The 27,865-nt window shown below is 45.0% G+C and overlaps 1 protein-coding gene and 1 long non-coding RNA gene across 3 annotated transcripts in view; both read right to left on the reverse strand.

Annotated features, from left to right (window-relative positions):
- The window catches only part of SHISA9 (shisa family member 9), a 291,935-nt gene that overhangs the window by 37,780 nt on the left and 226,290 nt on the right, over nucleotides 1-27,865 (reverse strand). The window lies entirely within an intron of this gene.
- Nucleotides 2,148-27,863, reverse strand: LOC132532982 (uncharacterized). The gene is made up of 2 exons (XR_009544879.1): nucleotides 27,713-27,863; nucleotides 2,148-2,398 (listed from the first exon to the last, which is right to left on the reverse strand). It is a non-coding gene; the product is annotated as an uncharacterized LOC132532982 (long non-coding RNA).

A 27,865-nucleotide genomic window follows, 5' to 3' on the forward strand; every position in this document is an offset into this window, starting at 1 on the left:
CCCGGGGGGGAGGGGAGGAGGGCCAGACTTCTGACCAGGGCTAGAGGAGAGGGCCAGGAAACAGGTCTATGGTGATGATTCACAAAGTGGACCCTAGGAACCCCCAGCACAACAAGGGGCTGAGGTGTGGGTGGAGTGGGTGAAAACCATTCTATGTCCTGACTGGTGGTGGTTGGGCCAAACCTCTCACAGAAATATATATATATAGTTTCATTTAATTGGACAGAAAGAAATTGAGAGGGAAGGGGGTGTTAAAGAGGGAGAGAATCGTCTGCAATACTTTCTCTACCACTCGTGAAGCTTCCCTCCTGCAGGTGGGAACCAGGGGCTTGAATCCAGGTCCTTTCACATGGTCAGAGGTCAAGGATATTCATTTTGGACTGTGATGCAAGACCTAAGGCAGGCAAGCAGGACTTAAACCATCCCTTTCCTGCCCCCCCCCCATCCCCCGGCTTCTCAACGTAGCATGGCAGTTAGCACACTGGAGAAGCCTCGTGCTCAAAGGACCACTCCGTATCCACTGCAAATGGGAGTCTTAAAGAGAGTCACTGCCACCCAGAAGACCACCTAGTGAAGTTCTACACAGAGTGATGGGTGTACAGAGTGGTAAAGACACTGCAGCTCACAGGAATTCCTGCCCATTCACATGCTCAGTCTTGGAGATCAGCTCTCAGTCCAGACACCAGACACAGCCACATGCAAACGCCAAGAAATGGAGAAGCTAACTTCAGAAAGTGGCAGGGTTTAAATCCAAAGAACTAGAACCAAGAAAGTCACTAGATCAAATATCTGTAATAGAGCAGTGGGCTGCTCAGCTCTGTCGTATGGTTGTAACAGGGACTAAAGCTGGGACCTCAAGCATTCAAGCCTTGTGTGCTACCATTACACCATTTCCTTAGGCACTGAACACACAAAATAAGAACAGGTAGTTATAAACAAAGAAGAGGAGTTCTTCCAGAGAGGGAAGACTCATTGCTAAGAACTATCAATAGATGAAAAACCACAAAGAGATTCGACTCTATCTTGATGATTCCTTGAATCTGCCAACTCTCAGTTGGGGGAACCATTCTTCTCAGAAGAAGGAGTAAGGATAAAGAAAATAAGCCATGAAAAAGCATTGCCTTGGTTTTATAAAGGAATTCTAAGAATGCACTCACTGCCACCAGCCAAGCTGATGAATTTGCAGTGAGACTGCTCACTTCTGAAGATACAGGCCCATAATGTTACACTTTTATATTAAAGTGCTTCCTTTCATGCCATTGGGAAGATTCGGCTGGCACAGCATAGGACTTGCATGCTTGAGGCTCCCTGTTTGATCCCCGGTGCTATATGTTCCAGAGTGGTGCTCTGGCTTCTTTCTTCTCTTTCCCCTGTCCCTCTCTACTGCATATGAAATGAATAAAACAAAATCTTCTTCAAATTAATGTGCTTCCCTTTTACTCCACCACCTCCCATGACTGCATTTTCCACAGATAACCACCCCAAGAGACCCACCTCCTAAGTTATTTATTTATTTTTTAATAATGTGATGTTGATACTTCTCCCCTCATGGTTGGTCTCCCTCTTGTTGGACTTGGGGAGATCTGTCCCAACCAATCAAAGTGAGGCAGAAATGATATTTTGTGAATTCCAGGGCGAGATGATAAAGTGTCCCACAGCTGTGCTTGGGCTGATTTCCGGGGACTCCGGCTTGGTATTTCAGCTGCCATATTGTGAGGAAGCTCAGGCTTCGTGAAATTCTTGGAAAAGTTTCCTAATCATCTAGAGATACTCACACATCATACATGTCTCGAGTTTGGGTCAGCCTTTGGTCAACAGTGGGCCAACATTAACCCCCAAAAGGAGACCTCAACCAACATTTAAAGCTTTACCCTCCCCACCTCCAAGTCCATACAACCAAGTACTGGATTCTAGCACAGATGTGACATCTGGCAGTCCCAGCTGAGGCTGTGGGTGACAGAACCACTGGACTGCTGTGCCCGCATGATAAGACCTTAGGCTGACATCGATCTCAACCACCATCTGCTGCCACAGCCTAAGACCCCCAACTGAGCACTGTCCAGCTGGGGACGAGAAAATCACCATTTTTATTTTTAAACTTGCTACATTGCGGAGTGTTTTAGGACACAGTGATATATGCCGGGGGGTTGGGAGGGTAGATAGCTTTATTTGTAGCTTGAAAAACATTCCACTTGGATCCCTTTAAAATAATCTTCATTCTCTACTTCACAGGAAACCCAACGAGATGGAATTTTTTTGGTCTTCAGCTCCCAACAGCACAATGGGGTTCTCACCCCATGATTCAGTGCTACAAACCCACTCTGTCTTCCTCAGCAGGAGTGGAGAGGCTGAACCCGACAGGGCAAAACGAGAGGGTAGGTGGAGACATGATATGAATCTAAAATTAAAAAAAAAAAAAAGATAAAACAAGAGAGAGTGAGAAAAGTTCTTTAAGCTAAATAGTTTTTCTTTTTTAACCAGAGAACTGCTCAGCTCTGGTTTATGGCGGTGTGGGGGATTGAACCTGGGACTTGCGAGCTTCAGGCATGAAAGTCTCTTTGCATAACCATTATGCTATACCCCCACCCTAAGCTAAATAGTTCTGAACCACCAGAGAAGAGGAGGGTTTTTGGATCCAGGGCTCTGGACTTAGAGTTCTGGCTGTGTGGCCTCAGGTAAAGGAATTAACCTCTCTGATCCTCTCTGTGTGTAATTACAAAATGAGCAAAGTGCTATTTATTCCACAGAGAGTAACTGCCCTCAAAAATAGAAAGTGAGAGTCAGGGCAAGTAAGGTAAAGCCAGCCTCTCCCTTTGGAGAGATCAGAACTGTGATGTCTCAGGTGAATCACTTCTTAATATGTGTTCCTGAAGCTTGTCAAACATTCCACTACGAACAGATTGCAGTCACCACAGTGACTGGTGGCATTTCTTGTCTCCCTATCCCAACCCTCTAGCATCCAAGACAGGAAGCACAGATATTTATTACCAAGACCTCAGGACAAACCTCTGGCAGAATTTCCAGGTAACGCCACTCATCATTCTTGCTGCTTCCCTGTGAATAATTCTTTTTTTTTTAACTTTCTTCATTGGGGAATTAATGTTTTACATTCATCAGTAAATACAATAGTTTGAACATACATAACATTTCTCAGTTTTCCACATAACAATACAACGCCCACTAGGTCCTTTTTGGACCTGTATTCTCCCCCACCCACCCCAGAGTCTTTTACTTTGGTGCAATACGCCAATTCCAGTTCAGGTTCTACTCCCTGTGAATAATTCTAACTGAAACATGGAGCATTTATCTCAGGAGAGTTTCCAGAGTTGGTTCCTTCGGTTTCTCCCCAGTTTGGCCCCCTGCCCCATTTCCATCACCCCTCTTCTGGAACAATCCATCATGGCCGCCTGCCTGGATTCCCAATGAGGATGTCTCTCTTTTTAAATCCTCACAGCCAGAGGAAGGTATAAGGCACACATGTTCTCACACCACGCTGTTGCTCTACCCGCTTTAGCTAATTCCCGGATGTAATTTTAGGCAAACTCAAAATCCACACCCACCAAGTACAAGGTCCTGCACGGTCCAGTGGTCACCCACTTGTCCAGCCACTACCTCCCCATCAATCCCTCCCCATTCCCAACTATAACAGGTCCTCATTGGGTTCTCAAACTCTCAATTTATTCACCTCTTCAGAGCCCTCAGTACATATTCTCATTTTATGAAAAAGAGGAGGAAGAGGAGGAGGAGAACCAGAGCATCACTCCAGCACATGCAATTCAACACATACTTTTTTTTGTCTAGAATGTCCTCCCTTCCCCTCATTTCTTTCTTCTTCCCCCTTTCCTCCTCCTTCCCCTTCTTTCCTTTTTGCCTCCAGGGTTATCACTAGGGCTAGGTATTAGCACTATGAATCCACTGCTCCTGGCAGCCATTTTTTCCATTTTATTGGAAACTGAGAGAGGAAGAAGAGATAGAAAGACACCTGCTTGAGAGAGTCGGGTGGTAGTGCAGTAGGTTAAGCACACGTGGCGCAAAGCGCAAGGACCGGCGGAAGGATCCCGGTTCGAGCCCCCGGCTCCCCCACCTGCATGGGAGTTGCTTCACAGGCAGTGAAGCAGGTCTGCAGGTGTCTATCTTTCTCTCCCTCTCCCTGTCTTTCCCTCCTCTCTCCATTTCTCTCTGTTCTATCCAACAACAACAACATCAATAACAACAAAAATAATTACAACAATAAAAAAACAAGAGAAACAAAAGGGAATAAATAAATATTTAAAAAAGACACCTGCTGACCTCCATTGCTGCTTGTGAACTGTGCCCTCTGCAGGTGTGTGTGTGGGGGGCTCCAACCTGGATCCTAGAGGCACAGGTCTATGTGCTTAGTATTAAGTGCACTTAACCGGGTCAAACTTAGTATTAAGTGCACCTGACTACCTTTTCCTGATTTCTCATTCATCTTTTTGGACTTTGTTGAAACCTCTCTTTTTTTTTTCTTTTTTTTTTTTTTTAAGGAAAGTCATTCTGGAGCCTCCTTCCCTTCTCAAGTACACTAATAATAATCAGGATACTTATAACGACAATGAACATCACAATGGCAGCCTTCACATCCCCTGTCAGCACTGCTCACACAAGCCTATTTCCTCATCCCACCCAATGGCGATTCTGCTTGGGAGCTAATTTCCCACCTCCAGCATGAGGACTGACCCACAGTGCCTGCTCAGGTCAAGTTTGAGGATAAAAATCAAAGTGGGGCAGGGGGGGGGGACTGACTGTCTGATTCCAAATGCTTTTCTACTGAAGCTAGGATTGCAGCAGGGGTCTTCTGAGTGGGGACTGCTTTGTTCACCAGATCTGCTTCCCCAATGGTGATAGTGGCATTCTGTACCTGCCACATGGACTGTCAATTCTCTTCCTGTTTCTAAGTGGTTACTCATCAGTTTACTCTTGTTTCACTCTTGGGGTCTCAGGAGAGACTCTGAAACAGGATGGCTCTGTGCTAAAGGTCCTCCATTTCTGGCCCATAATTCTGTGAGCTCTGTGGGATGGGTTGTCGTTGGCCAAGAGCCCTCAGCAAACCTGTGCTGTGCATGGTCAGTTTGTACCCTCAACAAGAGCAACAGAGTATCATCAACAGTCTACAGTCTTGGTGTAGACACTTGGGAGGAAACTGTCAAAGTCCAGACCTAGTGGCCCTTTAGCACTGCCCAAACCCTCATGTTTCTGAGGGAGTCTAAGAAACTAAATTAGCCAGAGGCCACTGGCCTGCCAGACCCTTAGCCGAATTTCATAACTATCCCCCAGCCCTATGAAACTTTTTTTTTTGTCCTTGCCACTATGATTATCTCTGGAGCTCAGTGCCTGCAAAATGAATCCACCGCTCCCAGTAACCATTATTTATTCCTTTGTTCTTTTTTTATTTGATGGGCCAGAGAAATTGAAAGGGAAAGGAGAGATAGAGGTTGAGAGGGAAAGGAGAGATAGAGATAGAAAGAGATAAAGGAGAGAGACACCTGCAGCACTGCTTCACCACTCATGAAACTTCCCCCAGCTGGTAAGGACTGGAGTTTGAACACTAGTCCTTGACCACAGTGACATGTGGGATCAACTTGGTGTGCCACTGCCTGAGCCCTTCCTTCAGTAACTTTTACACATTGTAAGCATCCTGAGTTGTCATCAGCCTTTAACCATTAATAAACCAGTGGAAGAGACCCCAACAGCATGGTCTCCAAGGCAGTTTTCTTTTCTTTTCTCTTCCCCTCCTTTTTTTTACATTTCTTTTTATTTTATTTTTTAATTTTTTATTTATAAAAAGGAAACACAGACAAAAACCATAGGATAAGAGGGGTACAACTCCACACAATTCCCACCACTAGAACTCCATATCCCCCCCCCTCCCCTGATAGCTTTCCCTATTCTTTACCCCTCTGGGAGTAAGGACCCAGGGTCATTGTGGGGTGCAGAAGGTGGAAGGTCTGGCTTCTGTAACTGCTTCCCCGCTGAACATGGACATTGGCAGGTCGATTCATACTCCCTGCCAAGGCAATTTTTTGCAGTGCAGTCAGACATCAGGAAAGTCAGGGTCCAGGGCCTGGGCAGTGGCGCACCTGGTAGAGTGCACACACGTTAGCATGAGCAAGGGCCCAGGGGAAGCTCCACCAGTGGTGAAACAGGGCTGCAGGTGCTGCTCTACCTCTCTCTCTCCCTGTCTAACTCCCTTCTCCTCTCAATAGCTCTCTGTCCTTGTGAGAAGGAAGGAAGGAAGGAAGGAAGGAAGGAAGGAAGGAAGGAAGGAAGGAAAGAAGGGAGGGAGGGAGGGAGGGAGGAAGGAAGGAAGCCCCTAGGAGCAGTGAATAAATCATGCAGGCACTGAGGCCCAACAATAAACCTGGTGGAAAAAATACTGAGTCAGGTTCCAGGCTTTTGAGCATGACAACCCAGCCCTGACATGGAAGAGCATTTGCTCTGTGAACTTTCTATTCCTGGACCAGCAAGGAAAAACTTAGAGCTGCTGGTGTGTTCTGTGCAACCAGTCCTGTGTGTTGCTCCTGACAAAGACGAAATACAGATTCCCTTAGTCCCCGGGTCCCCCAGAGGCATCTGAGAGTTTGGATTTGGGTCAGAGGGATACCCATTATAGGGGGAGGGCAGCAGAGAAAAGAGAAGAGCCAGCCTCACCCACCCCAGCAGCAAATGAGGAGGCTCCCAGTTTGGGCCCTGGAAGGTTAGGGCTGGCAGAGTCTATAATTGGAGCCCCGTGTCCCCTGGCCCTGGAGGCAGCCGTATGAATAACATGCAGTCGGCACCGCTGCGTGGCTATTGTCTCAGCAGCAGATAACACACAGCGCGGCCGGGAGAGAAGTGGGTGGTCGGAGCGCCCGGCCCTCAAAGGCCATTATCTGTCTTGAGCTCCGGCCCACCCTCCCACCCACTCCAGCACGCGGGGTTATAGCATAATAATAAGCCTGCAATTATATCTCACTTGGGGTGGGGGTGGGGGTGGGGACAACTTGGTGGTGAGTCAAAAAGCCAGCTCTCAGATGGAACTGGCACCCCGAGTTATGTCAGTAGGAGGGGGCTGGGCCTCAGGCTGGGAGGGGAGCACCCCACGATGGGGTCTGAGGTCTGGCTGGTCGCCTGGGACAAGCCTCCTGGAACAATCACCAGACAGGAAGGAGACAGGAGGAAAGATCTGGGCTGAGAAAGGAGACAGTGGGACTCGGGACATATATTGGGGTGTAAACAAAGAAGCCCATCACACATCAGGACCCCCAAAGTCCCTTCCCCAACCTCCTTCCACAGAGTCCTTTGCTTTGGTGCAACACGCCCAACCAGTCCAAGTGTTACTGTGTGTTCCCCTTTCTGTTCTGATTTCTTAAGTTCTGTCCATGAATGAGATCATCTCATATTCATCCTTCTCTTTCTGGCTTCTCTCACTCAACGTGATTCCTTCCAGCTCCCAGCTCCGTCCAAACTGAGGTGAAGACAGTGACTATAAGTTGGAGGTGAGAGTGTTTTGCAGACACCTATCATGGGGAGACGAGAAATTGTGCCTTTGTGTCCACAACTGTACTCTCAACCATTAATGACCACCCCATGAAAAGATAATAAAGAGGCAGGCGCAGTGGTCACCATAGCATGGACCCAAGGACCAGAGAGCCAAGAAGAAAAAGGTGCCCACACATGTGGAAGCTGGTGGGTGGTGCAGCCATCAGGAGAAGCTGTGTAGCTATATATCCACCAATGGCTAGGCCTGACCCCCTTCCAAAAAAAAAAAAAGATGTCCAGATATTTTAGGGGAGCCCCCTCTGAATTCACATTCAACCTTGGAAATATGGGGGGAGCAATAATTGCAGGAGGATATCTTGGTCAATGAGCATGTTTAAAGTGGAGAGGAGAAAATTCCCTCCCAGCTGAGAACAGCTATTCCAGAGCACAGGGTGTGCGTGAGAGCTAAACCCGTGTCGCCCTACCACTCACACTCCGCTGAGCCAGGCAGGGCAGGGCATGAGGCTGACACACAGCAGGCTGAGTCAATACTTGTGCAAGTCTGGAGCCCTACTAGTTGGGCTATTTCCCAGGCTGCTTTGAACCTGATCTTTCCTTTCTTTCTTCCTCCCTTCCTTTTCTTTTCTTTTCTCTTCTTTTTTTCTTCTTTCCTTTCTTTCTCTTTCTTCTCTTCTTTCTTTATTATTGCCACCAGAGTTATCTTTGGGACTTGGTGCCTGCACAGAATCTGCTGCTCCTCTCTATAGGACCTTGCCCTCAATGTTGAACAACAGTGGTAGAAATTGCCCCACTCTCCAGAGGGAGGCTGAGTCAACATACTCTGCCACTGGAGGAAGCCTGGTCCTGAAATGAGTGCAGCCTAGACTGTTTCTAGCTATGACCATGGAATGCGAGTTCAGACAGGTGTGGGATGTAGAGGTAACACAGACTCCTGTCCTGAATATGAACAGACATCGGCCTGAGGTCAGATCTCTGTGGTTTACAGTTAATGGTATTTACATACTTTTCCCATATTTGGGAGTTTCTCTTTGCCCTGCTCCAGATTTCTTGTCCATTCCACAACTCTGACACCATCTTCCTAGACAATACTCCTAGTCCACCTGCATGTTAGCTGCTGGGCTCAGGCAAAATTTAGTAAAGTCACAGGCCTCTTGGAATGTACCTAAAATTGACTTCCTAGCTCCTTCCAACATGAAGACTTCAAATCTCATCCGCTATACTTTTACTTTTAGGTTCCTGATTATTAAACAAATTGTTCTGCTTTACAGCTTACTGCTTTTCAGCCACCAAGCTGCAGATGCTACTATGATGCCAACGTGACTTCCCTGGGCAGAGGACCTCACCAATGCATCCTGGAACTCCATCTCCTCAGGGCCCTGGCCCACTAGGGAAAAAATAGAAACAGGCCTGGAGCATGGATCCACCTGTCAGCGCCCATGTTCAGTGGAGAAGCAGTTACAGAAGCCAGACCTCCCACCTTCTGCACCCCATAAAGATCTCTGGTCCATACTCCCAGAGGGATAAAGAATAGGGAACATTCCCAATTGAGGGGAGGGGATATGGAACTCTGGTGGTGGGAACTGTATGGAATTGTACCCCTCTTCAACTACAATCTTATCAATCATTATTAAGTCACTAATAAAAATTATAAAATAAAAAAGAATCTGCTGCTCCTGGTGACCATGTCTTACCTGCCCCCTCCCCACTAGATAGATAGAAAGAAAGAAAGAATGAAAGAAAGAAAGAAAGAAAGAAAGAAAGAGAGAGGGAAGAGAGAGAAAGATAGTCCCAGGTGGGAACAGGGACTTGAACCCTAGACTTTGTGCATGGTAATGTGTGCATTCCATCAGGTGCACCACCATCCAGCCCCTGAACCTATCCTTGTGAAAGTATATGAGGAGGGTGCCTGTGTGTGCATGTCTGTACATGCATGTACGTGTGTCTGCATGTTACACATCATGCGCATGACACTCACAGACTGTGCTCCCACACACACACAATCTAGACTTTCAAGGCGTACAGACACCTGTGCTCTTCTGGGATGCAGCTCCCACTTCTGTGTGTTCACTGACAAGAAGGAATTCACGGAGGGAGTTGGGTGGTAGTGCAGCGGGTTAAGCGCAGGCAGCACAAAAGGCAAGGACCAGCGTAAGGATCCCTGTTTCAGCCCCTGGCTCCTCACTTGCAGGGGAGTGGCTTCACAAGTGGTGAAGCAGGTCTGCAGGTGTCTATCTTTCTCTCCCCTTCTCTGTCTTCCCCTCCTCTCTCAATTTCTCTCTGTCCTATCCAACAACAATGACAACAATAATAATCATAACCACCACAACAATAAAACAACAAGGGCAATAATTGGGGGAAAAATGGCTTCCAGGAGCAGTGGATTCGTGGTGCAGGCACCGAGCCCCAGCAATAACCCTGGAGGCAAAAAAAAAAAAATTAACAGAGAACATTCTTGTTAGGGTTTAACAGCCCTTTGTTCTGTATTGGTGAGTGTTGTGTGTTCATCGTTTTTGACTGAGAGCAGCTCCCTCTCAAACAATCTTCTCTGGTACAAAAATGCAATTTCAGCGAAACAAGAAGCCCTCCCCCCACCCATTTCCCTAACTGAGACATTACAGGCGCTAAAGCCATTAAAGCCTCGTTAGCTGCGTGCGCCTGATTCACTGGGCTGTGCACGGAGCACGTGGCCATCATGCACAGGGATCCTGATTGCCGAGGGAAGAGATCAGGCGGGAGATATCTTGAAATGTGCTATTAGGGTGGCGGATAAGTAATTAGGTGACAAGCAAAATACATTATTTGGCATTTCAAAATATTTCCACTCCATCACCAGTTCATTAAAATCCCGCCTCCTCTCTCTTGGCCCACCAGGAATTTACATCAAGATTATTTACTATATATATATATCATCAGGATAAGTGAATTGTGATTAAGTCAGATGATGGTTTAGGACACTTTTCTCTGAGTCTCAGCAGACAGGGGAGTTGAGCTCGGGAAGACAGAGTGACTGATGGTGGCACACAGCCAAAGTAACACAAGGAACACAGAAGCAAGGGGCCACTAATAATGACACCAGAATGGAGAAGAGTCCAGACTGGAGTCAAGATGATAGTACGTTATTATTATTATTATTATTATTATTATTATTATTATCATCATCTTTATTTATTGGATAGAGACAGCCAGAAATCAAGATGGGTAGAGGGAGACAGACACCTGCAGGCCTGCTTCACCACTTGCAAAACTTTCCTCCTTCAGGTGAGGACCAGGAACTCAGACCCGGGTCCTTCTGCACTGTAACATGTGCGCCCCACCAGATGTGCCACCACCCGGCCCTGACAATCATGTGTCTTCTTTTTTTTTTTAATTTATTTCTTTATTGGGAAATTAATGTTTTACACTCAACAGTAAATACAATAGTTTGTACATGCATAACATTCCCCAGTTTCCCATTTAACAATACCACCCTCACTATGTCATTTATCATCCTTCATGGACCTGTATTCTCCCCACCCACCCACCCACCCCAGAGTCTTTTACTTGGGTGCAATATGCCAATTCAATGGTGTGTCTTCAACGCACACGCCAACACTACTGGGATTGGGAAGACTTTGGCTCTGCAGAGTCCCCAGAGAAAGAGCAGGCAGGTGGTTTCTCTGGAACCTTCCATTCCCAGAATAAGGCACTGCTTGTGTAAGAAAGGCCTCCTTGTATTCCTGGTGCCATGAAGGTGCCATGGGCTTCTCACTTGGGAACTTTCTGAGCCTCTGATCATCCTACTCGCTGGTCAAGCAATGTCATAGCCAACCAATGGAATAAGAACCACAGGTAAAGAGAAGTCCCTGGGGGGGCCAGGGTTGAGTGCACATGTTATAATGTGCAAGGACCTGGGTTCAAGCCCCCAGTCCCCACCTGTAAGAGACTTTTTGAGTGGTAAAGCAGTGTGGCAGGTGTCTCTCTGTCTCTCCCTCTCTGTCACCCCCTTCCCTCTTGATTTCTGGCTATCTCTATCCAATAGATAAATAAGGATAATAAAAAATTAGAATAATAAAAAAGAAATGTCTGTGGTTAAAAAGAAAATGCTTTACACTTGTAAGAATACCATGCCTTACTTAGAAAAGACAGAAACACCAACTTTTGGAGAGGCCTGGGGGCAGAGGCAGGACGGAACTCCCCCAAATTTCTGGTAGGCATGTAAACTGATGCAATCTCACTGGAAAATAGTCTGGAGACTTGTCAGAAGGCTAGAAATGAACCTACCCCATGGCCTGGTAATTCCTCTCCTGGGGATATAGCCAAACAAAACAAAGACTCCTGGTTCAAAAACACCTAAGCACACAAATTGTAACAGTCCAAACTTGGAAACAACCTAGATGCTCAACAACAAATGAGTGGCTAAGAAAGCTGTGACACACACGCACGCACACGCACACACGCACACGCACACACACGGGTACTATGCAGCTGTTAAAAATGATGAAGGCATCTCTTTTTCTCTGTCATGGACAGAACTTGAAGGTATCATGTCGCATGAGATAAGCCTGAAAGAGAAGGACAAAAACCAAATAATGTCCTTCTTGGATGGAACTTAAGAAGCAGGGACAGCAAGGGAAAGCATTAGGTGAATCTTGGCCTGGGTGTGATGTATTGCACCAAAGCAAAGGACTGCAGGGAAGGAGGGAAAAGGAGGAGATAGAGGGGGGCGAAAAGACCTAGGCTGGGGAGGAGAGTGTCTTGCAGACACCTATCATGGGGAGGTGAGAGGCTGCACCTCTGTGCCAACAACTGAACTGTAAACCTCTAACCCCTAAATACAGTGGAGAGAAAAGAGTAAAGAAACACAGGTAAATGACCCATAGTGCTCTAGCCTTTAAAACAAGCAATATATATATCCGATAGTTAGTTTATCCCCACTCACTGGCATATTAGCTCTAAGAAAGAGCTGAAGAAAAGGAGGGAGAGAAGGAAGGAAAATAGAATAAAGGAAAGAAGGAGAGGAAGGAAGAGAACTTTCTGCCCCAAACATGCAACACTGAACACAAGGAGAACTGCTTGCACCTTAGTTATTGTGTGTAGTGACTAAACTCAGGCGAGAGTCACTGGCATCATTAGCACCAGTGAAAAGGACAAGAGGGAGCCTACACTGGAACCACACAGTAGGTACTGCCTTTTACCTCCAGTGTGTGTGTGTGTGTGTGTGTGTGTGTGTGTGTCCATGTAACCAGAGTGAGCCGAGCTCTGTGACTATTCACAGAGGGTCCTTGAATGACATTGATGGGAAGCACAGACTGGGTCCTGTTAAGACCTCCCCATGTCTGTATGGAGCCTCTTGGGGTTCTCTAGCTTATTCCCTCATCCCAGAACTGTGTTCTGAGGTTCTCTGGGGTGTCTCCATGGTCCTGGCTAGAGTGATTCTGTGTGTGAGTGTGAGTGTGTGTGTGTGTGTGTGTGTGTGTGTGTGTGTGTGTGTGCATGTGTGTGTGCTATGCCTTGCTATAGAAAGGCATCCTGTCCAGTGTGGGGTCCCACCTGGCCTTTTGTTTTTTAGATTTATTTAGTTATGGAAGAGGGAGAGGGAGAGGGAGAGGGAGAGGGAGAGGGAGAGGGAGAGGGGGAGGGGGAGGGGGAGGGGGAGGGGGAAGGGGAGGGAGAGGGAGAGGGAGAATCAGTGCTTCCCATGGGAACATATGATGCTGGGGATAGAAAGGCATCCTGTCCAGTGTGGAGTCCCGCCTGGCCTTTTGTTTTTTAGATTTATTTAGTTATGGAAGAGAGGGGGGAGGGAGAGGGAGAATCAGTGCTTCCCATGGGAACATATGATGCTGGAGGTTGAACTTGAGATATCAGGTCTGAGAATTCAAGGGCCATAACCACTGTGACCCCTCCCAGGCCACCTGCCTTGCCTTTGAGTTACAAGGAGAGACTCCTGACACTCTAGACCCTGACCTGTGATAAGCAGGGTGGAAAATGAGTGAATGAATGGATGAACAAATGGGTTTATGCAAATGCTCTTTGAATATTAGAAGTGTCCAGGGGTCTTCATTTAGAAACCTGATGCTCTGTGAGCAGAAATGTGCTGTAGGGATAAAACTCTGGTTTACATCCGTAAGCCACTGGTTTAGTGATAATTGAGTTTACTTAAGGCTGCAGTGTTTTTTAGTTTATAAAATTTGTATTACTTATTTACTTATTGACTAGAGACAGAAAGGAGGAGGAGAGAGACGGAGAGGGAGAGGGAGAGGGAGAGGGAGAGGGAGAGAGAGAGAGAGACCTGCAGCATTGCTTCACCACATGTGAAGCTTCTCCCCTGTAGGTGGGGAATTGGAGGCTTGAACCCAGGTCCCTGCAAAGTTTGCAGTTTCTAAGAAGCCATCCATGTGTTACATAAAGACTCGCTGTACCAGCCTCATCCATTACCTCTAACGCAGATGTGATTGCACAGTGTCTCTGTGACCTACTGATGTCTGTATAGCTCCACCGTCTCACCAGAGGAATATGTTCAGGGACTCCACCTTTCACCACTAAACCCCTACACCCAGAGCAGTAGACAGGATGCAGAGGTGCTTGGTAGGCATTTATCACAAGGATGAACACACTAATATCGATTTTTAAAAGCTTATGTATGAATGTTCGTGTCGAAGAATCAGAACTCCAGATTGCAACATCAATCAGGGACCCAGAGCAGCTCTGAAAAGCCCCAAGAGGAGGGAATGATTCAGGGTCGGGACACAGAACCGGAGTTTCCAACCGCAGAGATCATTCATCATCATTAGGTTTCGGGGGTGTGGGGGGGGGTGGTGGTGGTGGTGGCTGGAGATTGTGATACAAACACGAAATGAGCCTCTGACTTCTGCCTGGGCTGCTCTTAATGGTTTTTGAATCTCAAAGCCAAGAATCTGACAAAATATTCTGCTTGCTTTTTTTGTTTATCTTTTCCCCTCTCCCTCTTCCTTAAAAATGATAGATCAGTTGCTGGAGCTTCTCATAAATTCTTCAGCCAGTTGCATTCCTGAATCTGCATTTCGCATTAAGGATTCTTGAACTTAATGAGAATATGCTTAAAAAAAAAAAAAAAGCTTGATTGCTCTAATTAATACCCCAGAGTGGGGACTTTTTTTTATTTTCCCTATCACAATGGTCTTTCTGTGCTTAAAAATAAAAAGAAAAAAGGCTTGAAATCATGGTAAAATATGTCCACTTCCCCAGCACTCTGACCTGACTGATAACATGAAAGGAGAGCACATCTGTCTTCTGGAAGCTTCTGCCGTGGCAAATGGTGTTGTTTCCAGTCTTTTTGTAATGAACGAAGTCAACGGCTTATTCACTAATTGAGTCTGCATTGCAAAGTTATTATCCTGGAAAAGGCTGCACTGCAATTGACCCTTCCCTCCAACTCGAGCTGGGAGGGGTGAGGTTCCCACCGCAGCTGCGAGACACAGAAAGCAGCCAGAGCAGGGCAGGCGCTGGTTCTCTGCTCTGAAGCAGGTGTGAGGTCTTCTGTGGGGTCAGCAGAGGCAGGAGCTGGAAGTCAAGAGAGCTGGGAGCTGCTCCCACTGTGCTGGGTAAGCACCGTGCCTCAGTAGCTTTCACAATAATGATCAGACAAAGTCAAATGGTGACAATGACTCACTAGGCAAAGTACCAGTGCCAGCCAGGAGTCACACATGAATGATCTCCAGTTCCCATGTTGTCTGTATAAGGTAGGGTCTGGTGCTCTGTTTACTATTGAAGGACTTGGGGTTCAGACTGGTGCAGTTACTTGTCCTAAGCCATACAGCTGGGCAGTGGAAGGTGGGTCCTTCTCACTAGATCCTGGGCTTCCAGGAAATGCTGGAAAAACAAACAACTCAATGCTAAGGAGACCTAGGACAAAGCTAAACTCTCTGTTCCTAGACTCTCACTGCTTCCTGGCTGGCCTTCTCCATGACTGGAGCTCACAGTTTCTCCAAAGAATGTAGGCTAGAGAGACACTGCTTAGGGACCACGGGCATGGAAAGACTACATATCCCAGGCTCCTTTGCTGGTAGACTAGGATCATATAACTAAATGTTAGCCAAATGGGGTGATGGCAGCAAGTCTGGGGGCCATCTTTTCAGATGGTGTTGCTACAAGATAAGAGATGGGCTGCCCAATGTGTGGCACTGCTTGTGGAAAGAAGAAATGAAGGGGGGGCAGGTGGTGGTGCACCTGTTTGGGCACACATGTTACAACGTGCAGGGACCCAAGATCAAGCCCCCAGGCCCCACTTGCAGGGGGAATGCTTTGTGAGTGGTAAAGCAGTGCTGCAGGTGTCTCTCTGTCTCTTTCCCTCTCTGTCATTCCCTTCCCTCTTGATTTCCAACTGTCTCGATCCAATAAAGATAATAAATAAATAAATAAATAAATAAATAAATAAATAAATAGAGAAGAAGAAGGAGGAGAGGGAGGAGGAGGAGAAGAAGAAGGAGGAGGAGGAGAAGGAGAAGGAGAAGGAGGAGGAGGAGGAGAAGGAGAAGGAGAAGGAGGAGAAGGAGAAGGAGAAGGAGAAGGAGAAGGAGAAGGAGAAGGAGAAGGAGAAGGAGAAGGAGAAGGAGAAGGAGAAGAAGAAGAAGAAGAAGAAGAAGAAGAAGAAGAAGAAGAAGAAGAAGAAGAAGAAGAAGAAATCAACCTTGATTGAACAAAGACACACAGCACCCATGATCATTCATCGCTGATTCACAGCCCAGCCTCCTCTAGTGCAGCTGTAGCCCCCAAAGATCAATCAATCATATATCTCTACTCTGCAGCCAGTCAACAATCATTGCTAAGCCCCTTCTTGGTGTGCAAGACACCTCTTTGAATTGCAAGGTCAACTCGCGTACAATGCACCAGAGATACATGGGTAAGCCAGGCAGATGTGACTCTGGCACTCTGGGTTGGTTCATTTTTTTTTGCATCAACTTGACTGGACTACAGAGCACCCAGACAACCGGCCAGACGTTCTGGATGTATCTGTGAGGTTGCTTTCACAGGTGAGATGAACATTTGAAATCAGTAGACAGAGTAAAACAGATTGTCCTTGCCAATGTGGGAGGGCCTCATCTAATTAGCTGAACAGAACAAAAGCTGAGTAAGAGGGAACCCGGCCAGCCTGGCAACTTGAGTTGGCACCCTGGCATTTTCCTCCCTTCTGACTCAACCTGGAAAGTTGGATTTCTCTTGGGCCTGGAGTGTACTGGCATTTGCAGTAGAACTTTCACCAGATTTGACAGATGATAGACAAAGAGATACTTTTCTATTGTTCTGGTTCTCCAGAGATCTCTAATATGTCTTCAGAGATTCTGGTGAAGGCAGAGTGATGCTAAATTGATAAATAAATATACAAATCTAACAATTACAATCAAGTTGACTTGTATATTTGTGTATTTATTACATATTTGTGTGATCCCAAACTTCCCCAGGCACAAGGGATCTGGGTCCAAACCCTTAGCACCACATGAGAACGTGTATCATGTCAGCAGGGGAATGGTGGAGCAGAGTTTTGGTGTCTCTCTTCCTCTCATTCTATCTCTTCCTCTCTCTGTCTCTAGTTGAATTTAAAGGGGGGGAAGGAGTCCAACAGAAGTAGTGGGATTACACAAATATGAAATACCAATATCAAAATAATAATCATAACAACAATAATAATATAACAATGGCAGTAATCATTACAGCCTATAGTACCTTCCATGAAGAAAACTAACATATCTGCTGAGATTGGGAATTACAGGTCAGGGAAAGGTCAGAAAGATGAGATTTTTTTAAAGTGTAGGCTTTACTGCAGGTGTGTCAAGGATGAGAGACCAGGAGCTGACCCCCAGTGTGTGTGGAGCTGGATATATGAACATATCCCAGTGAGAAGGGGACCCATCTCTCTCCAGAGGGTATACAGGGAAAGGCCAGTTACAGTCAGGAGGCAGAGGAAGGAGCAAATAGTCAGGGGCCCTTTGGAATAGAACTAAAAGAGGTCCACTAACTATCTACAAAACAGAGACCCCCCTCCCAACTCTTCATCTGAACTATTCCAGCCTTTAGGTTCATGATTAGTCAACAATTTGTTTGGCTTCATATGTTAACTCTCTTTTCAGCCACCAGATTCCAGAGGCTACCATGATGCCAACCGGACTTCCCTGGGTAGACAATCCCACCAATGTGTCCTGGAGCCCCGATTCTCCAGAACCCTGCCCCACTAGGGAAAGAGAGAGACAGGCTGGGAGTATGGATCAGCCTGTCAATGCCCATGTTCAGCAGGGAAGCAATTACAGAAGCGTTCTGCACCCCATAATGACCCTGGGTCCATACTCACAGAGGGGTAAAGAGTAGGAAAGCTGTCAGGGGAGGGGAAGGGATACGGAGTTCTGGTGATGGGAATTGTGTGGAGTTGTACCCCTTTTATCCTATGGTTTTTGTCAGTGTTTCCTCTTCACAAATAAAGAAAAAATTTAAAAAATTGATGAACCCAGAAACAACAGCAAAAAAAAAAAAAAAAAAAACCCACAGTTTTTGCTGTGGTTTCTGTAGGAAGGAAAGAGAAGACAAGCAGATTTAGGAATCATTAATTTGAGTCAGTTTGAAGATCTTTGTGGCAAAGGAATTATCCTGTTGTTTGGTATCTGGACAGGGAGATGCAACTGATAGTTAAGGAACTAGTGATTGGTCTGGAGTTTTGGAACTCTCTTAAAGGAGGTGGTATAGGCTCTAGGTCAGCTGGTTTGCCTATGAAAGACACTTGAAGGGAGCCCCTTACTATCTCCAAGAATTGGCTTGCCCTGGAAAAAAGGGCTGTCTCTCTAGTGTCTCTAGGGTCTAGGTCTCAAGATGTCAAAACATCAACTCCAGAAACTAGAAGATGTGATCACTACAGAAATGTGAGCTGAAAACAGCATGACATAAAAACCACCAACCTTGGACAGAGTAAGACCTGCTGGGAGAAGATGGAACAGCATGGAATATATATGAAACAAGACAGAAAGATTCACCAGAAGTGCAGGGAGGTGCACAAGTCAAGGGAGAAGAGTGTTCCAAGAAGAAGGAAGTCTCTGTCTCTGATCCTGCTAATTTTCACTCTCTAACCCATGTTAATCTTAAAGGCCTTCAAGCTCGATTCCCTGATGTTCCTGTACCACAGTTAAAACATATCCTTGCTACATGCTCTTCTTGTGCAAATCTTATAAAGACACCTGCTATCCAGACCCTTGGGGTTAACCCCCGAGGTTTAAAAGCTAATGCTATTTGGCAAATTGATGTCACCCACATACCAAACTTTGGCAAACAAAAATATGTGTTTGTCTCAATTGATACCTTTTCTAAATTTATGTGGGCTACAGCTCAGACAGGAGAAAGTGCTAAAAAGCTTGTAAGCCATATGCTCTCTTGTTTTGCCGTTATGGGGGTCCCATTACTTTTGAAAACAGACAATGCACCTATGTTTTCAAGCAAACAATTTAAAGATTTTTGTTCCCTCTGGAATATTACTCATACCACGGGCATTCCCTACAATCCACAGGGACAAGGCATTGTCGAAAGGGCCCATCAAACACTGAAGGCTCAACTAAATAAAGATAAAGGAGGAACATATCCCCCCAATATCCAGCTAGCAAAAGCCTTAACTATGTTAAATCTCTTTAATATTTACAATAACTCAGCCTTACCCCCTATTATTCTTCACTGGCAAACACCATCTACCCTCCCATCTATTAAGGTGAAATGGAGAGACCCACTCAATAAAGTTTGGAAAGGGCCTGACCCATTATTGACCATGGGAAGGGGTTTCGCATGCATTTTCCCTCAAAATTTCTCTAAACCTGTCTGGGTTCCTGCCCGCCATGTCCGACAATACCCGCAGGATGGCGCTGTTATTCCTGAAGAACAAGAAATACTACAAGAGGACCAGATGCAGGATACATCCCAGGACCCGTAATACGACATGGCAGAACCTGCAAAGTCTGGCTCACAGAGACCTCTCTCCTACCCTTTCCCTGTATGTCTTATGTTATAACTGGCCAGTTGTTTTTGTGAGTGAGTGTGTTAAATGACAAAATTTTTTTTTTCTTTTTTTGCATGACCCATCTGCTTGGAGTACTCTAAAAGGTTATTGGCCTTATATAAAAATGCTGGACGCAGCCAAAGTTTCTGGAGACGTCCAGAAACATTCCAAAAATTTTTTTTCTTTCTCCCTCTTTTGAATTTTATATATAGTTTTGGTATATATGTAAGTGTTTAGTCTTAAACTGTGTGACTAATGACAGATTTAAAATTGTTTTTAAATAATGTGTTTTTATAACAAAAGTTCTTTTTCCTCCAGTTTGTTATAACTAAATGTTTATGGGTATGTCTCAAGTTTGGTAACACTAACTTAACGGTCAGAAGTGTAACCCTACAGCTACACTTTTACCAGACAAGGTAAAAATTAATTGTTAAGGTAACTTACTATTTAGGTAAAAGTCTAAATGTTCAACGTGACTATTCATTCCCAAAACTAAACTATATAAATTTTATATACAGGACACCTTTGAAAGGCCCCCAAAGGTGCCCTGTAAACTATCTTGTGGAAATTAATCCACAACAGATCTGGCATCAATCTGGCACTGTAAACGTTAAAATCATTGTCACGAATATGCGTTAACTCTCTAAGCAATTTGAGTCTGTTTAAAATACATATTTTAGCTAAAATTGGTCTCAAGATCCTGCGGTAGAGGCTGCTACAGGAGGTCACATTAGATGACCTTTTAATAAATCATAAAGAGATTCTAAACCAATTATAATCATCGAGGTATCAACTATAACAAACCTATAACTTGTTACCAGTTCAAATTAACCACGAGAAGCAGATTGTGTTTCTTTCACAGGAATCCCGGAAAAACCATCTGAACCCCTGCACACCCTGACGTCACTCACTAGATGGCACGACTACCGTGGCACACCCCCCGAAACCCTAGATGTCACTCAACGTGATCTGAAGAACCTGATACACGAATTCCAAGGACAGAACTTTCTTCATGCCTGGTTACCGTTCCTGCTTCTGACCTGCTTGTTACGTGTTGGCAGTTCCAGCTAGCTATCTACAAAAGAGCAACATTCCAGCGGCTGACCTCCCTCATGCAGCGTTGCATCCCCTGCCAATTCCTCCCCTAGCCATCTACTTTGGACTGAGACTTGTATCGGACTTTCTGACATACCCTATATACATTTTACACAATTTTGAAGCAGCTTATTTCCCTTCACGCTGCTGGTTTTTCATAGACTAATCCTGAGTAATTCATAGACTTTACAGACTGTTGCCTTGAGGACTATACAATGCCAAATAGCCCCTCTGTTTGGTGGGTCATGCCTCCCGCCTCCCCCTCATTATGTACCCTTGCCCTTTTCCCCACTCAAGCAGGGAATGTTCCTTTACACACCAATCCTTCCCTTCACACCACACTGACTTTTACTTCTCCCCTTCGTGTCCCTTCCTATTTTGTTATGTCATTTAGGCTTATGTCCAAAAGGTTTCTGCCCCATGATAGTCTTTTATAGACTTTGTACATCTTATGCAATTACTAGATAGAAAGATAGAAAAGATGTAGAGATACTGTGAAGAGATGGTTGACCAGGCTGCGCTTAAACCTATGAGATGAGTCTCTCCAGGTAAGTCTCTCTCTCTGAAGAGGGGTTGAGCACAGGAGGACATTTAAATCTCACAAGGTTGGCAGCCATTTAAGCCTTCCCTCCTCCACAGAAAGTCCTACATCTTCCCACCTGAGCATGGCATTCCTCTAAAACATTTAAGCATGCTCCATTTTTCTTTACTGTGTCCATTTAGATATAAAGGGATAGGAGGAGATGTTGCTGAGGACTTATTCTGATGCAGTCTCCGCCCCCAGGTTTTTCTATGCCCCGCTAAATCCTAGAGTGCCCCCTTTCAACCAATCCTGGCTCCGCCCCCAGGTTTTTCTATGCCTCGCTAAATCCTAGAGTGCCCCCTTTCAACCAATCCTGGCTCTACACGTCACCCCTGGTTGTCGCCCAATAAAAAGCCCCCTCACCCCTCCCCTCGCTCTCTCTGGGCTCTCGGCTCTCCCTCTCTGAGGTCTCGCTCCCTGCTCTCCCCCCGTGGTCGGCCATTGCTGGCTGGCTCCACGTGGTCTGAACCAAACCTCCCCCCCCCATCCTATAATAAAGATCTGTGTACCCCTTTGCTCTGGACGTCCGCTCTCTTCTCCGCGGTGCAGCCCAACACCAGACCGCCTCAACAACAACATAAAAACCACCAACCTTGGACAGAGTAAGACCTGCTGGGAGAAGATGGAACAGCATGGAATATATATGAAACAAGACAGAAAGATTCACCAGAAGTGCAGGGAGGTGCACAAGTCAAGGGAGAAGAGTGTTCCAAGCAGAAGGAAGAGAGCGCTGTCCTGATAACAAGTTGAGGAGAAGGTGGAATAGCATTATCCTAGTGGCAAATTATCTTGATTAGGAATTCTCCCCAGTGGCCGAGCAGTAGCACAGTGGGTTAAACGCACATGGTGCAAAGTGCAAGGACAGCATAAGGACCCTGGTTTGAGCCCTGGGCTCCCCACCTGGGGGGGGAGCACTTCACAAGCAGTGAAGCAGGTCTGCACGTGTCTTTCTCTCTCTCCTCCTCCTCTCTGTCTTCCCCTCCTCTCTCCATTTCTCTCTGTCTTATCCAACAACAACAGCAATGACAACAACAACAGTAACAATAACAAAACAATAACAGCAACAAAGTAGGAAAAAAATGGCCTTCAGGAGCAGTGGATTCATAGTGCAGGCACCAAGACCCAGTGATAACCCTAAAGGCAAGAAAAAATATTCTTCCCACTGCCTCCTCTGCTTCCCCCTGCTATCTCATCTTGGTTGTAGAGACAAAAAATACCTGCCATTGTGGTGGAAAAATTCTGGTGGGGGTTGGGGCAGAGAGATAAAGACATCATCATAGACAAAAGACATGTCCAGTAATAGTGAGACCATGGAGAAAATTAAATCAGAACAAAAGATTGAGAGGATGGATGGAATGGGGGAAAGGGCTTTTGTTAGAAAAGCTTAGGAAAGGTCTCTCCAATCTTGTCTTGCTTGCTATGCTAGGACATGTGCAGTTGATCTTAAGACAAAATTAGTAGTGCTTCTAGAGAGAAACAGTCACCAGAAGGAACCTCTGTAAGATTATCAGTTTATTTCTTAACAAAATCTCTAAAGAACAGACACCGCTAGTAGGTTGGTATTCAATAGGAAAAACTTCCATGTAAGAATACTCTGCCCGGTTAGATTATTGTTCTGGTTCAGAGGAGTGATGAACCGCTTTCCTGGCAAGCAACAGTTAAAGGAATTAACTACCGGGATCCAGGTGGTGGCGAACCAGGTTGAGTGCACACATTACAGTGCACAAGGACCCAGGTTCAAGTCCCTGGTCCCCACCTGCAGGAGAAAGCTTCACAAGTGGTGAAGCAGGGCTGCAGGTGTCTGTCTGTTCCTCTCCCTCTCTATCTTCCCCTTCCTTCTCAATTTCTCTCTGTCTATATCCAATAATCAATCAATCAATAAAATATCTTTAAAAAAGAAAAAAAAAGGAATTAACTACCAATAAACCAGTCCTATAAGGAATACTAAAGGGACATATAAAATGAAAGTTGAGGAAGAAGACATAAGAGGCTAAGGAAAGAAACCAAGCAAAATTAAAACAAATCTATGCATTTGAATTGAATAACTGAATTAACAAAAAAAAAAAAAGGGAGGTGGCAGGGACTGGATTGGAAAGGTAGATGTGATCCAATTGGACTGAAGTGGAGGGATCCTGGTGCTTTGATGGTGGGTGTGATGTAGTAAACATTTTGAAGAGATGTGAAATTGTACTTCTAAAACATTTATAGTTTTGTAAACCAAATAAATGGAATAAGATTGAATAAAAGCACAGGCTGTCTAAGGCTGTGATGGAGAGGAAGCACTGTGACCAGGAGTGTTTTATCAAGAGGTATGAGTTCTGAAGGCCAGGCTAGCTGATGCTCTAATGAAGAAGGTGGTTCACACAGAAGTGACCATGAGAACAGAAGCCCAGATCATGAAAGAGGCTCACACAGTTGCAGTGGACAGAGAGGGACAGTCCTGGACTATCGCTTCTGTGAAATAGGAAGTATCAGGTGCCAGCTAGAACATATATATTACTATGCAAAAGGATCTGGATTTAAACTTCTAGTCCCCATCTGCAGAGGGGAAGCTTCACCAGCAGTGAAGCAGTACTGTATCTCTTTCCTCCCCCCCCCCCGTTTCCCCCTTCAATCTCAGATTCTGTCTCTAATAAATAAGTAAAATATTGTTTTAATGGGCAATAATAAAAAGTGACTTCTGTGGATCAAAGAGAGCAGGTCTACAACCCTAAGTGAACAGCTCTTGCAAACCAGAGACCTTAGATTGAGAGCAATTCTATTGACAAGAATTTCTCATAGAGAATTCTATTACTGGAGCACAGCAGACTCAGAAGCCAGTGGTTGATGGTGTCTGCCATTTGCTGAAAAGTTGCTTAAACCAACCTTCAAAGGCCAAAGCTGCTTCCTGAGCCTGATAGAAAAGATCCCCACTGTTTTCAGAAAGATTGTGTGACATGATTTATGGGGAACTGTGTCCATTAACATTTTTAAGTGCTCAATAAATCCTTCACCACCCTAGTAAATTAATCTTCATAAATTCACAGCAGTGAGGCCTTGGATCACCCATCAGCATGGAGTAATATGGCCACTGGTCTACCTGATGAGGGAAGGGGAGAGGTGAGTGGAGCTCTGAGGCTCTGGATAACCAAAAAAAAAAAAAAAAAGATACTGAAAAGTTCCTTCTGCACTCACAGCGAGAGAACCAGGAACCCTTCTGGGCCTCAGTTTCCCTGGCCAACCAACAGGTAGGAGAAGGAATAGAAAGTTCCCAATGCCTATGACACCTTCATGGTTTCCCCCTAATCAGACAACTACACATTGATGAGCTAATTACAGTCTGCTAAATAATTCTCCTTAAAATTGGGTCTAATGTCCCTACTTTGGCTTCATTATAATTAGTGATATTTAAAAAACTGACCGGCTTATGTTCATTACTTTTTCTTTTTCTTTCTTTCTTTCTTTCTTTCTTTCTTTCTTTCTTTCTTTCTTCCTTTCTTTTTTTTTTCTTTTTGCCTCGAGGGTTATTGCTGGGGCTCGGTGCCAGCATTTTGAATCCACCAGTCCTGGTGGCCATTTTTCCCTCATTTTTTTCCTCATTTTATTTGACTGGGCAGAGGGAAATTGAGAGGGTAAAGGGGAAAAGAGGTGGAGAGAGAAAGATAGACACCTGAAAATCTGCTTCACCACTTTGGAAGTTTCTCTACTGCAGGTGGGGGGTGGAGGCTTGGACCTGGGTTCTTGGGATGATTTTTGTGCATAGTACTATGTGCACTTAACTAGATGTTCCACTGCCCGGCTCTTCATTTCATTTTTTTTTCTAATGCATGGTTGTTGAAATTGTACAAAAGTCATCAGTGACTCAACTGAAGGACCAGACAAGAAATGAATTACAGCACTTTTATCCAGCGTGTGAATTCTCAACCTGGTTCTTATGCTTTTTGGGTGGCATGAAGCAAGTCTCTTAACCCCTCTCAACAAAACATACAAATAATATCTGATGGAGAGGGGCTAGGCAGTGGTGCGACCAGTTGGGTGAACACATTTCAATGCACAATGACCTGCATTCAAGCCCCCAGCCCCTACCTGCAGGGGGAAAGCTTAACTAGTGATGAAGCAGTGCTGTTAATTGTCTTTCTTTCTCATCCTCTCCTTTCTCAATTTTTCTCTGTTCTGTCAAATACATAAATAAAATAAATTGAAAAAAATATGTATCTGATGGTCATGTGGTATAACCCTATGAGCCCAAGGATTACCATTTGAAAACCAAGCATTGCAACTCACTCTGTGAATAGTCAAACAAACACACAAAAAAGTCCCATGAACATGTTGAAAGATACAGAAACAAAATCACTTGATAAAATCCACCATCATTCATGAAAGTTTCAGCAAGGTAGGTTTGGGGGTTTTCTCCAGTAGTAGTGGACACCTGTGGGGAAAGGAACAATGGCCATCCTCACAGTGAGAAGTCTCATGCTTCTCCCAAAGCTCAGGAACAAAATGCCTCCTCCTGGACCATTTTTTGTTAACGTTTGGCTAGTGGTTAGTAAGGCACAATACAGTGAGGCAAGAAAAAGAATGGGCTTTATTTACAGGTGTGATTATCACCTACATAGAAAGTTCTTTAGAATCTTCAAAATAATCATAATAACCCCATTATAACTAATAACCAGTTTGCACAAGCTTGTAGGATATGAGATCAATAGACAAAACTCAACTGTGTTCCTATAAGATGCAGTTCCATATTGGACTTGTAATTGGACTCTGTAATAGGCTGCACAAAATTCAATGGTAAGAAAAATACCATTTACAGCAGCAATAAATTAAATAAATAAATGAAGTAGAAATACTTAAAAGCTACATCTGGCAAAAGATGTGCAAGATGTGTACAGTGAAAAGCACAAAACCTTCCTGAGACAGATTTTTAAGAGACCTGAATAAATAAGTGGAATGATAACACTGTGTTCACGGTGGAAGAGACGTGGTATTGGTAAGGTGTCTGTTCTCTGCAAATTAGTATATAGATGCACTACAACCCCAAGCCAAACCTAAACAGACTTTTTTTTGTTTATTGAAATGACAAGCAGATTCTAAAATTCCTATGGAAATACAAAGGATGTGTACTAACCAAAGAGACTCTGAAAAAGTAGAACTATGGTGGTTTCAGGATGCCAAATATTGTCCCCAAGATCAAGTGAAGATGATGTCTTTGTCTCTGTCTCTCTCCCTCTCTCCCCTCAAAGATATTTTGCCTTGATTCCCCAGGACCTGCCCTGGTAGATACTTTCAAACACATTTCCCCCAACTCAGCCTTCCTGTGACCCCAGAAACAGTTGTCTCCTTCACAAGCAGAGAAACTAAGTCTCAGCTAGTTTAGTGACTTGCTCAAGGCCCTTCAGGGCTTGTCCATGTTCTTGAAGAATGTCCAGGAGCAAAAAAAAAAAAAAAAAAAAAAAAAAAGGATGTGGGCTGAAAGGGAATGCTTTCTTCCCTTTCTCTCTCAAATGGAAGTCATTATAAGTAGCACATACACCCGTTCACCTTGAGAACTGGGATTGAACATATCTAAAGATAGCTAGGCACACCTATGTTCATGGCAGAACTATTTGTAACAGCCAATGTTTAGAAACAAACCCAAGTGTCCACCAACAAATGAGGAGTTACAGGAACTGTGGTCTACATACACAATGGAGGATTACTCAGCTCTCTTTAGCTACAATAGGGATGGAACTGGGGAAAATCAAATTGAAAGAAATAAGCCAGAAAGAGAAGGACAAATACCAGAAAATCCCACTCACTGGTAGGACCTGAGAAACAAAGCAAGGGGAGATAGATACACATGAAACGCCAACAAACTTATCTGTCACAGTAGATGCAGGGACTCTGGGAGAGAAGGGGGGTAAGGGGGAAAGGGGAAGGGGTGATAGTGCTCTGTTGTGGGGGAGGTTGATGGAGGCTGAGGTATGCTGGCACCTATCTTGGGAAGTTATGACCCTGTGGCAACAACAATCCTGGAAATCAGTGTTTTCTCAATAAAACCAAGATGAAGTTGAAAAAGAAAAGAAGTTAAAAAAAAAAAAACCTTCCAAGGGTCAAATTGAAAAGAAACATCAAGACTGAGTAGCCTAGGGAATAGCTCAGTTGGAAGAGTGCAAGACTTGCATGCTTGAGGCACCCAGTTCGATCCTTGACACTACATGAGCTCTGATTTCTCTCTCCCACACAAGAAATTAAAAAAAATTGAAAGCTATTATGAAGCAAGAATGAGGTTGAGAAAGCCATCTATAACAGGATAACTACTCCAAATAGTCGAAACAGGCTGAGTTCTAATCTACCTCCTCTCTCCTACATCACTGCTTTTCATGTAAGTGCCCACCCTAACTTGCTCTAAAGGGTTCTTCCTCAAACCCTTGCCATCGGCATCTTTTTCAAGTGCTCTGACCTCTCCTTTGGGGCGAGTCTCGCCTAGCTCTTCCTGTGCGGTGACCCTTTACCTCCCTGATAATAGCTAGTGTGTTAAATGGCTTTAACACCAAACACTGTGGAAGACACAGTCATGGCCTACTTACCTCCAAGTCCATTGGCTGTATCTCCGTTCTATCACAGGGGGAAATTTGGATGAGGCTTGAATTGGTCTTAAATGGAATTTGGTTTATCCTTCCAGCAATCAGACCCATGTATTGGAGGTCTCCTCAAAGACCAGCACGGAGATGAATGCCACA

The sequence above is a fragment of the Erinaceus europaeus genome, chromosome 15, assembly GCF_950295315.1.
Source record: "Erinaceus europaeus chromosome 15, mEriEur2.1, whole genome shotgun sequence".
Classification (NCBI taxonomy): domain Eukaryota; kingdom Metazoa; phylum Chordata; class Mammalia; order Eulipotyphla; family Erinaceidae; genus Erinaceus; species Erinaceus europaeus.